At 39.3% G+C, this 15,183-nt stretch overlaps 1 protein-coding gene and 1 pseudogene across 19 annotated transcripts in view; one reads left to right on the top strand and one right to left on the bottom strand.

The window, feature by feature from the left end:
• Positions 1-15,183, bottom strand: part of RBFOX1 (RNA binding fox-1 homolog 1) — a 2,485,439-nt gene that overhangs the window by 586,762 nt on the left and 1,883,494 nt on the right. The window lies entirely within an intron of this gene.
• On the top strand, positions 159-3,338 carry LOC140711653 (putative ribosomal protein eS26-like; annotated as a pseudogene).

The following is a 15,183-nucleotide window of genomic DNA, read 5'->3' as shown; positions in this document are numbered from 1 at the left end:
ACTCTGTTTATTTCTTAATATATTTCTTTCTCCCTACCTTGGCATCTATAAAATGGGGATAACAGAGGCTAAGTGTATAGGGTAATAATAAGTATCAAATAAGTTATTATTTACAAAATGCTTATAACCAGACCTGAGATTGCTACTTTTTTTTTTTTTTTTTTTTTTTTTTTTTGGAGACGAAGTCTCACTCTGTCACCCAGGCTGGAGTGCAGTGGCGCGAACTCGGCTCACTGCAAGCTCCGCCTCCCGGGTTCACTATTCTTCTGCCTCAGCCTCCTGAGTAGCTGGGACTACAGGTGCCGCCACCACGCCAGGCTAATTTTTTGTATTTTTAGTAGAGACGGGGTTTCACCGTTTTAGCCAGGATGGTCTCGATCTTCTGACCTCGTGATCCGCCTGCCTCGGCCTCCCAAAGTGCTGGAATTACAGGCGTGAGCCACCGCACCAATCGAGATTGTTACTTTTAACCTTAACTCCTCTCTTGCGACCAAGCAAACACAGTGTCATAAATACTATGGATAATATTACATATTGCTGACAACACCATGGATCAAGGAAAACATGAAGAATGCTGAATAACGATTTTACGCTTTTGGAGGCAGTTGTGGCTAGTTCACAGAGACTTTCTCTGAAATTGTAATCACAGTCGGGGTAGAACACTGGCCACCGTTTAGGACCACATGAAGCGCTCCCCTCAGTCATAGCTGTTTAAACAAAAGAGGTCTAGGAAGGACCAACCAGATTTTCTCTTGGGACTGCAAGAAATTTTTTTTTTTTTCTTGAGTCGGACTCTCGCTCTGTCACACCCAGGCTAGAGTGTAGCGGTGCAATCCTGGCTCACTGCAACCTCCGCCTCTTAGGTTTAAGCAATTCTCCTGCCTCAGCCTCCCGAGTAGCTGGGACTACAGATGCCTGCCATCATGTCCAGCTAATTTTTTGTATGTTTAATAGAGATGGGGTTTCACTATATTGGCCAGGCTGAAAGAAAATCTTTGGCTGGTCTCGAACTCCCAACCTCAGGTGATCTGCCTGCCTCGGCCTCCCGAAATGCTGGGATTACAAGCGTAAGCCAATGTACCCAGCCGAATACATGTATTTTTAAAAGAACAACTTGGGGTCTCTGGTCTGTGCCTCCAAGATGACAAAGAAAAGGAGGAACGACAGTCATGCCAAAAACGGCTGTGGCCACATGTAGCCTATTTGCTGCACAAACTGTGCCCAATGCTTGCCCAGAGACAAGACCATTAAGAAATTCGTATTCGAAACATAGTGGAGGCTGCAGCAGTCAGGGACGTTTCTGAAGTGAGCGTCTTCGATGCCTTTGTGCTTCCCAAGCTGTATGTGAAGCTACGTTACTGTGTAAGCTGTGCAGTTCACAGCAAAGTAGTCAGGAATCCATCTTGTGAAGTCCGCAAGGACCAAACACTCCCACCTCGATTTACACACCTGCGGGCGCTGCCCTATGACCCCCACCAAAGCCCATGTAAAGAACTGAGTCCTTCAAGACTGAACACAGACTATTCTCTGGAGAAAAATAAAATGGAAATTGTACTTCATATTGCACGTTAAGTGTATCTGTGCCTGATAGGGTGGGGATTTTGTGTGTGGTAGACCAAGCGCGAAGTGATACATATTATTTTCATAGGGAAGAAAGTTTATTCATGTAAACTTTTTTTTGGTGGGGGGTAGTGAGGGCAGGGAGATGGAGTCTCGCTCTGTCACCCATGCTAGATAGAGTGCAACGGCGCGATCTCGGCTCATTGCAACCTCTGTCTCCCAGGTTCAAGTGATTCTCCTGCCTCAGCCTCCTGAGTAACTGGGATTACAGGTGTCTGCCACCACACCTGGATAATTTTTGTATTTTTAGTAGAGACGGAGTTTTGCCATGTGGGCCAGGCTGGTCTTAAACTCCTGACCTCAGGTAATCCACCTGCCTCGGCCTTCCAAGGTGCTGGGATTACAGGTGTGAGCCACCTCGCCTAGTCCATGTAAATTAAACCTTAATTGCTTGTGGTCATATCCTTGGCCTCACAATTTGCATAGCTGTGTGAAACAAAGGGAGTTTGGGCATCTGTTAAAACAAAACAACAACAACTTGGGTTAAATTTTAGAGCAAATAACTCATTGCTGTTGTTCCTCAGTTCTCTCTGTAGAGTTAATGATATCCATCTTCTATGTTATGGTGATGATATGAGACGGTGACCGTAAAACGCTTGAACCATCTGTCCCCTTGGCACATCAAAAGTTATCAAAATATGTGTGTCCACCATAGTTTCTGAGGGAACCAACTTCAGACTAGAAAACTGCTTAGCATTCAACAGGTTGGAAATCTTTAACAGAAAACTGGACGTTTCAACATGACTTCTTGTGGCTACAACAGTTGGCGCTAGTGACAGGTACCTACCATCTCTTGAGCAAGTATTTGGCTGGCACTCTGCTGAGGATCTAAACATAGTATCTGATTTTATACCCATGCCACTAGGCGGATTTCTATGCCTGCTGTACAAATGAGGATGCTGCAGTTTAGAAAGGCGGAACAACAACCCCAAAGTTCTATCTCTGCTAAATGGCAGATCTGGGACCTGAATTCAAGACAGTATGACCTGCCCCCGAAGCCCTTACACTTAAAACCACCATGTATTATTACCTCCTTCTTCTCATGGGCAAAAGAAACTTCTCATACTGTCATTTTGGCTTTTCTTTGAATATCTCAGCTTTGACAGAGTGCTCCCTTCATCCAAACCCAAATGTTGCTCTTAATAAGCCGGCCCCCTCCTTCCCATATGTAAATGTCTACCTCTGAGACCATAAGCAGACACAGACTTTCCAGACCTGTGAATTGAGCTAATGGCACTACTTCTTCCAGGGCTCAGATTTTAATTAGCTCATAAGTCTGTCACTGGCTGGTGAAATATTTATTTCTCAGGAATACACTTTAGTAATTTATGAATCAGAGTCATACAGTAGAAATGGGATACGGACTGTTTCTACACCGGCTGTCTGTTTTCATTGGAAGTGCAGCATTCCTCATTGAAAAATCACTGAACTAAAGCCAGCTACTTTTTCCGTATGTGGTATAGAATCTGTTTGTTTGTGTATGTGGGGTGATTTTGGATTATTGTGATGCTCACATTTTTGGGTAGGATGTGAAATGAGGGCGATCATGTATTGCCCTGTTGGTGAAGACGTTATTAGAAAACTCACAAATTATTACAGGAAGGAAGGAAGGAAGGAAGGAAAGGAAGGAAAGGAAGGAAAGGAAGGAAAGAAAGGAAGGAAAGGAAGGAAAGGAAGGAAAGGAAGGAAGGAAGGAAGGAAGGAAGGAAGGAAGGAAGGAAGGAAGGGAGGGAGGGAGGGAGGGAGGGAGGGAAGGAAAGAAGGAAGGGAGGGAGGGAGGGAGGGAGGGAGGGAAGGAAAGAAGGAAGGAACGGAGGGAAGGAGGGAGGGAGGGAGGGGAGGAGGGGAGGAGGGAGGGGAGGAGGGAGGGGAGGAGGGAGGGATGGTTCAGAAGTACACAGTACATATTTCAAATTACAAATACTGTATCAGCTGTATTTATTTATGACAGAGTTTTACTCTGTCACCCAGGCCAGAGGGCAGTGGTGTGATCTTGGCTTACTGCAGCCTCAATCTCCTGAACTTAAGTGATCCTCCCACCTCAGTCTCCTGAGTGGCTGGGACCAAAGGCACACACCACTACACCCGGCAATTTTTAAAAAAATATTTTTGCCCAGGCTAGTCTTGAACTTCTGAGGTCAAGCAATCCTCCTGTCTTGGCCTGCTGAAGTGCTGTCATTACAGATGTGAGCCACCATGCCACCAGCTTTTTATGTACAAGTTCATTGAAAACTCTCCAGAAACTTGGTAAAAGTATAAAATACTGTGGGCATTTGGGAGGGTCATATAATATATGTGTAATATTTCTAAATGTACATAACCTTTGACCTAGTACTTCCATTTTTAGAATTAAATAGACATCATATGCACAAAGATTTATGTAGAAGAATAGTCACTGATGTAGCATTAATAAAACAGAGATCTTTCCCTCTGTCCTTTCCCTTCCCCATTACAAGCTGTGGGATATTCTTAAAACAGAAACTGGATCAAATGACCATAGCCCTAACCCTCGTGCAAAACCCTTCTTCTTATATTGCAAATTCTAAATATAAAACAGTGTACTTTATAAATTATTAGTAATCTATAGCTGTAAAGTATCATCATACAATATAAATGTATAGGTCCAAGTAGTCGCCATATTTCCCCTAAACTAGCTCCTAACATATCTTTTAAAAGATAATTCTTGCCAGGTGGGGTGGCTCACTCCTGTAAACCCACCACTCTGGGAAGTTGAGGCAGGAGGATCCCTTGAGGCCAGGAGCTTGAGACCAACCTGAACAATATGGCAAGACCCCGTGTCTACTAAAAATAAAAGAATTAGCCAGTTATTTTGGGGTGCACCTGTAGTCTCAGCTACTCAGAAAGCTAAGGCAGGAAGATCACCTGAGCCTAGGAGGTCAAGGTTACAGTGAGCTATGTTGGCACCACTGTACTCCAGCTTGGGCAAGAGAGGAAGACACTGTCTCAAAAAATAATAAATAAATAATAACAACAGTAATTCTTTACTCTTTGATTTACTCGATCCACAAATATTTTTAAATGTATAATGTTTGCCAGGAATGATGCTACGGGCTGGAGATATAACAACAAAAATATGCAGAGACTTTATCCTCATATAATTTATGGGCTTGCATTTATTTTAGTTTAGTTTAAATTAATATACCATAAATTTGAAAGTTTGGATGTACAATTTCATAAATGTTAACATAATTTATAGATTCTTACAACAGCTGTGCAATTAGGAAGCAGAAGAGTTCCATCACCCCACAAACTCTCTTGTGTTATTCATTTGCAAACACCCTTCCCTCAACCCCTAATCCCTGGCAACCCCTGATCTTTTCTCCCCAACCCTACAGCTTTGTTTCTTGCCCATGTCATAGGAATGGGTTTATACAGTACGTAATCTTTTGAGACTGGCTTCTTTGTCTTAGCATAATGCTTTTGAAATAGATCCAAGCTGTCACATGTATCAATAGCTGTTCCTTTTTATTGCTCAGTAGTATTCCATGTGTACATGTCATACTTTAAATTCGTCTATTTGAAGATGGATGGCTTGTTTCTAGGGGGCTATTCCAGAGTTGCTATACACGGTCATGTCCGTGTTTCTTATAAATGTACATTTTCATTTCTTTGGGTAAGAAACCCAGGAGTGGGATTGTGAGGCTCTATGATAAGTATATATTTAACTTAGTAATAGACAGTCAAAATGTTTTTAAAACGTCTACATCGTTTTACGTTCCCACCAGCAGTACAGGAGAAATCCAGTTTCTCTGAATCCTCAACAGCACTAAGGATGGTCAATTTTTTTTTTATCTTATGCCTCTAACTAGATGTTTAATGGTATCCCATCCTAGCTTTAATTTGCATGCGCTGAATGGCTAATGATGTTAAACACTTTTTCACGGTTTTTTGTTTTTTAGGTTTTCGCCTTATGAGTATCCTCTTTTCCCTCCACCCAGGACCCAATAAGAAAGGAGTATGAATATACTCTAAGTGAAGTGACTATTCATGCCTTCTCCCTGTTATTAAAATAGTTTGTTTGCTTTCTTACTTTTGTGTTTTGAGAGTTCAAAACATATTCTAGATACTGAACATTTTGTCAAGTGTGGTTTACAAATATTTCTTTACAGACTCTTGTCTTTTTTAACAGAGTCCCTCACATAGAATTTATTAACAATTTTGTTAAGTCAAATTAAGCCTTTTTGGGGAGGTGAGATTGCGCCTTTGGTACCATGGCCAAAAATTCTTATTTTAACTCCTTTGGATGTGAATATTTTATCCATGTGTTCTTCTAAAACTTTACAGTTCTGCATTTTATATTTAGATCTATGATCCATTTTGAGTTAATTTTTGTGTAAGGTATACGATTTGGCAAATGTGTGTGCAATTATTCCAACACCAATTGTTGAAAACAAAATCATTTTTCCTTTGATTTTGCACTTTTTCTAAGATTTAATTAAGAATATTTTGTGGGTCTATTTCTGGAGTCTCTATTTTGTCCAATTGATTAATGTGTCTACTCCTTTACCAGTTTGCACTACCTTTATTACCATAGGCTTATATAAAATAAATTAGATATATTCACCTAATTTTATTCTTCTTTATTTTGGATATTCTAGTTTTTGTTTTTCCTTATAATTTTTAGAATCTTCATGTCCATAGCTACAAAAATGCCTGCTAACATTTTGATTTGTATTGTGTTAAACTTATACATAAATTTGTACAGAATTAACACTTTTACTATGTTGAGTCTTTGAATCTATGTATATATTTATTTAGATTTTCTTTTTTTAATTTCACAAATATTTTATAGTTTTCAGCATAAAGATCTCTCAAATGTTCGTTATATTTACAGCTCAGTATTTCACTTTTTGGAGCAATTGTAAATGGTTTGTTTTTAAGTTTTGGCTTCCAAATGTTCTTTCCTAGTATATAGATATATGATTGATACTTGTGTTTTCATCTAAGAGGTTTTAGAGTTCCTTGGGATTTTATAAATAGACAATTATATTATCTGTGAATAAAGATGCCCTTGTATATTAATTTCCAATCCATATATAGAATCTATAATTCTTTTTCTTCCTTATTGTAGTGAGTAAGATTTCCAGTACCGTGTGGCATAGGTGTGGTGAGAGTGGAGCTCCTTCCTTATTTCTGCTCTACTGAAGAAAACAGTCACTTTTTCACCAATAAGTATGATATTAGTTGTGGGGTTGTTTGTAGATGTCCTCTACCAGGTTGTGGAAGGTACCTCCTATCTCTAGTTAGTTGAGAGTTTTTATCAACAATGTACATTAGCTTTTATTTTCAAATACCGTTCAGCACTATTTTATAGGGTCATGTGTTAGTTTTCTTCTTTATTGTGTTAATATGGTACATAACATTGATTTTTTGCAATATGAAACCAGCTTCGCACTCCTGGGATTAACACTACGTGGTCATGCTATGTTATTATTTTTCTATATTATATGTGTTTCATGATATATGTTTACATATATGTGTGTGTGTATATATATACATATGTGTATATATATTATATATAGCCTGGTTTTGGTATTAATGTTAGACTCATAAACTGAGTTGAGAAGTATATCTTCCACTTCTATTTTCTGGAAGAGACTGTGTATAGTCTTTTTTTTTTTTTTTAAGTTTGGTGGAATAGCCAGTGAAACCATTTGTGTCTGAAAATTTTTATTTTGGCAGGATATTTTAAATAAGTCTACTGAACCATTCGGCTTATCTTGTTTGTTTTGAGTAAGTTTTGGTAATGGTTGTCAAGGAATTAGTCTATTTCATGTAAGTTGCTGACTATATGTGCATAGATTATTTGTATTATTTCGTTATAATCTTTTTAATTTGTGTGATGTTTGTAATTTTTGTCATCTCTGCTTTTTGTCAGTCTTGCTAGAATAGATTCATCACTTCTATGCTTTGAAAGAGCCAGATTTAGGTTTGATTGCTTTTTGATTTTCAAATTCATTGATTTTTTTATCTTACATTTAGTATTCCCTTCTTTCTCTTTGCATGTATTTGTTTTTGATTTGCTTTGTTTTAATAGTTTCTTATGCTGTGCACTTAACGTTGTTGATTTGCGAATATTCTTGTTTTCTAATAGAAGCATTTAGCATTATATATTTCCCTCTAAGCACTGCTTTAGCTTCCCACCATATATTTTGTAAAATGTATTTTCACTTAAGTTCTATAATTCCCCTTGAGACTTCCTCTTTGAACTATGGGTGATTTAGACTTTGCTGTTTAATTTCCAAGTGCTTTTAGATTTTTTCCAGTTTATTTTATGTTAATGATTTCTAGTTTAACTCAATTTTGTCAGAGGAAAACAACTATATGATTTCAATTATTTTAAATTTGTTAAGTGTTTTATAATACAGAACATGGTTTATCTTGGTAAATATCTCACGTGGACTTGAACAGAACAGACATCCTGCTGTTGTTGGATGGTGTTGATTACACATTTTAACTATGTTTTGTTGGCTGATGGTGTTGCTTAGTACTTCTACAGCTTCGTTAATTTCCTCAATGGTAATTTTATCAAATAGTGAGAGAGACTTCACTTACGTTTGTAGATTCTCCACTTCTCTTTTCAGTTCCATCAGTTTTGGCTTTATTTTAAAGTTCCATAGTTTGTGGATAAACAATCATGATTGTTTAGGATTGTTTTGTCTTTTTGGTGACTTGGCCCTTTTATCATTACATCATGTCCTCCTGTATGTCTGGGTGTCTTTGTTTTGTTTTGTTATTTTTCTCTGAAGTTTACTTTGATATGTAGTGAAACATATCAAAGTGAAACAGACATGGTGGGAATTGCCCTAAATATGTCCCATCTAACTCGAAATGGAACTCCCCCACGGATTTTTGAATTGTCAGTTGTCAGTTTACTGGTTCTACCTCCCACAGTAACTTGAGCTTCCTGAAGATAGCCCCTTTATTGTACTTTTTATTATTTATCTCTAGAGGCTGGCATCACGGCCACCACAGAGTAGGTGTTCCACAAGTCTGACGACTTAATAAATCGTTCACCATAGGGAAACATGAGGATAGCTGGTCAATTATGCACACACAAACACACATGCGTATGTGCATGTACACAAAAAAATTACTGCCTTCTGCATACAGTAATAGAGCACTGCCTGGGTGGGATTTGTATGGTGTAGGTTTCTAGTCTGAGTCAAATGCATGGTCTTCCTCAGATCAAGAGCACACATACATTGCAACACTTGCCTAGATTCTGTGTGGTGCTTACTTTTACTGACTGGGTTTTATTTGGTTACGAAATGCCCCGCTTGCCAAAAGTAACCTTGATTTCTCCCCATGAGTGTCCTCTGGCCCACAGAACTGACTAAGCAAGTACATCCAATATGTATTTGCTACCAAAGTCACAGAAACAGCTTACCACATGTTCTGAAAAATCATATCATAACCATAACAACAACAGTTAAGAGATCCGAGCAAGTTCTCTATGTGCTCTGTTTGGTATATTCTTCCATTCTCTCTTTCTGTGCCCTGGTAATTCTTCACAAGGCTAAACGCTTCTATTCTGTCCTTCTGTGCATGATTTTACCAAATTCTTGTGGTATGCATCCTTGAGGATTCTTCTCACCATGATCCCCACATCCTAACATTCATGCCTTTGCTAATCCCTCCTTGAATGTGAGCAGGACTCACAACTTGTTTCTAACCAATGGAATACGACAGAGGTGATGAGATATGTATGATTGTGTGTATACGATTATATAAGGTTTATTTTAATTTCAGTAGCTTTAGGGGCACAAGTGGGTTATGGTTACATGGATGAATTGTATAGTGGTGAAGGTTTGGCTTTGAGTGTACTGTCAACTGAATTGTATATCGTGTACCCGACAGGTAATTTTCCATCCTTTGCCCTCCTCCCAGCCTCCCTCCTTCTGAGTTTCCGACTTGAACAGGCATTTCTCAAAAGATGAGAATGGCCAAAAAACGGCCAACAGACATGAAAAAAATGCTTATCAGTAATCATCAGGAAAATGCAAATTAACACCACAATGAGCTACCACCTTTCCCCAGCCAGAATGACCACTGTTAAAAAGTCAAACAACAACAGATGTTAGCATGGATGTGGTGAAACAGGGACTCTTACATGCTGCTGGTGGGAATGTAAATTAACCTCTATGGCAAACAGTATGCAACAGTATGCAGATTTCTCAAAAAGCTAAAAATAGATCTACCATTTGATCCAGTAATCCCACTACTGGATATCTACCCAAAGGAAAAGAAGTCACTGTATGAAAAACAGACATGCATGTGCATGCTTAATGCGGCACAATTCACAATTGCAAAGAGAGGAAACCAACCTAAGTGATTGCATGAGATTATAGCAACTCTCTTGCTGGATCTCTTCTCCCTCCCCGTCTCTCTGTCTCTCTCTCCCCCCATTGCTGGATGTGCAGAAGCAAGCAGCCATGAATCCTGCAGCTACAAAATGAATCCTGCCAGCAACCTGAGGGAGCTTGAAAGCAGATCCTGTTCCAGATGAGTCTCTAATGAGAACCCAGTCCTGGCTGATACCCTGACTGCAGTCTATTAGATTCTAAGCAGAGAACCCAGCTAAGCCATGCCCAAATTTCTGATACCCAGGAACTGTTAGATAACAAAAAGACTGTTGTGTTAAGCTTCTGCAGGTGGTAATGTGCTATGCAGCGAACAAATCTAACACAATTCTTCCAACAGCTCTATGAGATCAGTATTATCACTCCCATTTTTCAGATGGGGTACTGTAGATTGTGGTAAGTTAGCACATTTTCCTAAACTCACACATTAAGTAATTGGATAAGCTAGAATTCCAACTTACACTATCTCTGATTCCAGAAGCTGCGCTGTTAATAATCATGCCCCATGATTCCCACCCCCACACTTTACAGAAAAACACATAGTATTTGAGGGTTGTTGACACATTACCACTGAATCAAAAGTATTCTGTAAATTTTCTAATTAAATAACATTATAAGCTAGGCTGTTAATACAATGAAAGGATCAGTTTTCCCCCGTGAGTTTAAAATGTGTCAATGCACTTGTTACAAAGCCCAAAATACTTAGCTACTCTTCCAACCTGCCACTTCTCTGCCCTCCCATTCCAGCCCTCACTTTACTCTCTTTCCTTCAACCCTACGGAACTGCTTGCAGTTTTGCAGATATATCATTATTTTAGCTGCTTTTGAGTATTTATAGCTGACGTTTGACAAAACTGTCCTCTCTTTTGTCTTCACTTCCCTAACTCTTTCTTGGCCTACATATCTCAGCAGAAACAACCCCTTCTCTATGGACTTTCTCTGCCTGATTCTTCTCAAAGTTATGTCCTCCCATAGAATCCCAAACTTCCTCTCCTTAGCACACATGACACATTATTTAAGTCTTGTGTTGCTGACTACACAAGAATGCAAAACCCTTGAGGGGATGGTCTGTATTCTGTGTGTGCTATTATATGCCTCTGCATAGCACCATGCCTGGCACCGAGGAGGTGGTCAATACCTGTCATCCAAATGCAGGTCGGGCATCTCCAGAGCCCTTTCTGTCTCCACTTACCTTAACAGTAAACAGAGTGCCACTTAGTGAATAATCTAATGGTAGCTTCACTGGCATTCCACCAAGTCACATGAATTGCATTTTCTAACTCGCGCAGCCCTGGACAGCTGCTGTGGGTTTTTTCTTTTCCAAAAGGTTTGGTTTAAGCTTTAACGGACTCATTAAGCGGAAATATACAGTAACCTGGAGCAGAAACAAATCCAGAGTTTGACTATTTATTTACTTGTGAAGTGAGGCCTCATTTCAATAAACTGGTTTGAGAGGAGAGTTTGGGATGGGCAGAGATGCTAGTGCATTTGAGTGCAATATTGCTAACCCTACTGGGAACCATGGCCATGAAACATAATACTTTGCCTCAAAAGTGCTTTGGATGACACCTCACAAACTGCTCATGAGGACAATTTTCCTTTACCCCTAGGCTTTCAGAGGCAGATAGAGCAGCTTGGATAGCCAGGATTTGATTGGTTTATTGCATGAGCCTTCTCTCTGTATATTCAGGAAGGTGGTGAAAATGAATTGAGACCTAAAATGCAACTGGTGAATGGGAGAAAAATGCACTGCATGACACGGAGAAGAGAATTTCAGAAGCCACTGTTGTCTGTGCCTCAGTTTCCTTATCTGTAAAATGGGTACTGATTGGTACAGAGAGGGCTGTTATGAAGACCAGATGAGAAAGGTCACATGGCCACTGAGTACAGTGCCTGGCACAATGGTTGTTCCATATATGTGAGCTTCATTACCCTTACCTTTGATACACAGCTGACACAATATTAAGTCCCCAATAAGTGTCATTGGCTATTATACCCATTACTGCTGCTTTATGGTTTTCTCAGTGCTCTCCAGGGTAGGCATTTAATAAATGTGGTATAAAGCCTGTAACATGGTCCCCAATGATCCCTGTTCTTGTGTAACTCCCTCCCCTTTGGGACAGGCTAGATTAATTAATTATAGGAATGAAAAAAATGCAGCATGAGAGATGGAATGTCACTTCCTAAATTAGGTAATAAAAGCGACTGGATTCTATGCCTTGGGTGTCCCCTCTTTCACTCTCTCTAGAATTGCTTATTCTGGAGGAACTATATCCTTTGTCGCAAGGCACCTTTCTAGAGAGTTCCCTGTAAATTTGTGAGCAACAAATCTCGAGCCTGCTAACAGCCAGGTGGGAGAGCTCAATGAAGGTCCCCCTTCAGCAGAGCCTTGACACAATTTTAGCTCCCACCAACACCAGCCAAAACTACTCAGCAAACATGCTTTTGGACTCTCAGCCCACAGCAACTATGAGGGGGTACTTACGTAGCAATGGATAACTAAGGCAATAGAATTAGTTTCTCTTTTCCATTAGAATATAAGTTCTATAGGTAGGACTTTCATATTTCTTATTTGTTTCCATGCATCTAAATCCTAGCAACATTTCTGGCACACAACAAGTAATCAGAAATACATTTTTCCATGAGTGACTGGAGGCTACCATCAAGATTCAGTAACATGGGAATGTCCACCCCTCACTTACATCCCTTTTCATCAGTTAATTAAAAAAAAAAAAGCAGTTTTCTTCATAAAAGTTGTAGCACTAAATGCTAACAAAAATATATATGTTGGAAACTTATTCGAAGGATATTATATAACACATGATTTTTAAGCAAAGGCTTTGGGATATTTTTCAAACAAACTCAGTGAGTTGAAGAAGCTGAAGAAGCATTTCTTAAGGGGCTAAAGAGTAAATACTCTTACCCTATTTTCAACCTCAAATCACTTCTCCAGTTCCTAACAGCAGTGGCTTCACAGCTAAGTGACCTTACCCTACCCAGACAATTTTCCAAATTTTGGTTTGCTCCAAGACAAACCACGCAACACACTGTGTGTATTTCTCAGACCTTTCTGATTTGGCTTCATGAAAACCACTAGAGTTATCACACCTAAAACTAAGGATGATGAGTTAGCAAGACAGAGAAGCACATGTAAACAGAAAGCAAAGTTGCCATGCACCTAGCAGGACTCTCCATGAGTGTGGAAAGAAAAAAGGTACAAGGACTCTCATTTCCAGCAAGGAAAAAGGTACAAGGACCCTTATTTCCAGCAAGGCAGAGGAAGAAGGCATGAGGCACGACTCAGCCCAGGAAGAAAAGGCATTTCAGAACCATTCAAATGACAGAAGAGAAAGATCTTGGGCTAGAGGAGATAAATAGATGGTATTCAATTTCTCATTAGGCTTATGGTGTCACTTTCATTTGGAACCATGTTCCACTGCTAATTTTCACAGTGCTTGAGTGCTTCTTAAAATGAATAGCACTCAGTCATGCTTTCATGCAGACTGCATGGTACATTTCTGTGCCTTTATTAAAGGGTACAGTGAGCATATACTTCCTTCTCAGGGGTAGAAATTTAGAACTGTTAGATATGTGACCTTGGACCTCCACAGCAAAATGGCAGCTACCCAAGTAGTCACAGTTTTTTTCATTCCAGCTTGAATATAAAATCTCCAAAATGTGTACACAAGTACACTTATGCACACACACAATCACTTTCCTATTTTGTAATTTGCAACCTTAGCAACTCCACATAAAGACTGATCTGCCTCTAAAAACCAACTCTCATCTCTTAAGTACAAATGAGAGTTAAAAACTCAAAAGGTTTCAGGTTTCTTTTTTCTTAAAATAGCCCAAGTCTGAGGTGAGAGAAAATTTTGCCAAATATGAGGTGAGAGTTCTCTGCTCATAAAACTCATTGCACATTCATTATTGATCAAATAATTATACACTCACTAAGCACCCATGATGCAAAAGGCACAAGTGATTTTTTTTTTAAAGCTCAAGGATTTTACTTCTAGGAATATATCCTACAAAAAGAAATCACCCATGCACACTGAGATGCACGACCTGAGAGTGCCATTGCGAGTAACTGTGAAAACTTGGCAGTGGGAGGGAACTTTCGTGCCCATCAATAAGGCAGCAAATATACAAAAAAAAAAAAAAAAAAAAAAAGCGAACACATCTATAACATAGGAGATTATGCAGCCTTGCAAAGAAAAAAAAGATCTCCACATGTTGACATGCAACAATCTCCAAGATGTGTTTCTTGGGTGGAAGGATATTGAGTCAGAAGACACTGTATAGTATAGTACTCTATGCTAACATATATTTTACACACGTTCATCATGTGGCTCTAATGGCGTAGGTGCATAATTGCATAATATATTGCTGTTATAATACATCTAAGTAGTCGAATATCAGCAATGGAATCTGATTCAACCAAATACATAACAAGATCGAAAGGGAAGTGGGAGGATATCGTCAACGGGAGGAGAAGATAGTGTGTAGATGAGAAAGAAGGGAAACTTTTTATCGTTCGCTTTGTAAGAATCTTTACTGTTGAAAGACTTCTGAACAGTGCTTTTCACTGTATTGTATAAGTCCTCAAAGTCCAAAAAAGATAGAAAACTATAGAGCATTACCCAAAATGACTCAGAGGTGCACTCTTGTGTCTCCATTCAAATCACCTCCATAGAATATGCAGGCTCCAGGTCTCCTCAGAAAGCTCAATGTATTTATGTATCTATGTATTTATTTAGTTGACAAATTAAAATGTATATATCTGCAGAGAGCTCAAATGTTAATTGACCATGGTTCAACATGTGCCTGAAGCAACAGGAAAAATTAATTATCCATTCTGTCCAGCGCGCAAAGTTTTCTCTGACTCCAGTTCGATGGGTCTGACTCACCCCTGAATTCATGTAATAACAACCAAGCACTTTGGTAATACCTTGCAGAGGGTGCCAGCACTTGCAGATGTGCTTTCTGATTTCATTCTTTCCAGAAAACATCAGTTAAATTAGGTAAGTAGCATTATAGCCCAGCCATCCCCATTATTGCTGTCATTACTAGTATTCCTGTTTCATGAATCATAAAATAGAGGCCTGGAACAGATGAGTAAGTTGCCTTTTGTCACACAACTAACAAATTGCAGAAATGAAGCTCAAACCTGAATCTT

The sequence above is a fragment of the Chlorocebus sabaeus genome, chromosome 5, assembly GCF_047675955.1.
Source record: "Chlorocebus sabaeus isolate Y175 chromosome 5, mChlSab1.0.hap1, whole genome shotgun sequence".
Taxonomy (NCBI): domain Eukaryota; kingdom Metazoa; phylum Chordata; class Mammalia; order Primates; family Cercopithecidae; genus Chlorocebus; species Chlorocebus sabaeus.
This window is presented reverse-complemented; position numbering and strand designations above follow the sequence as displayed.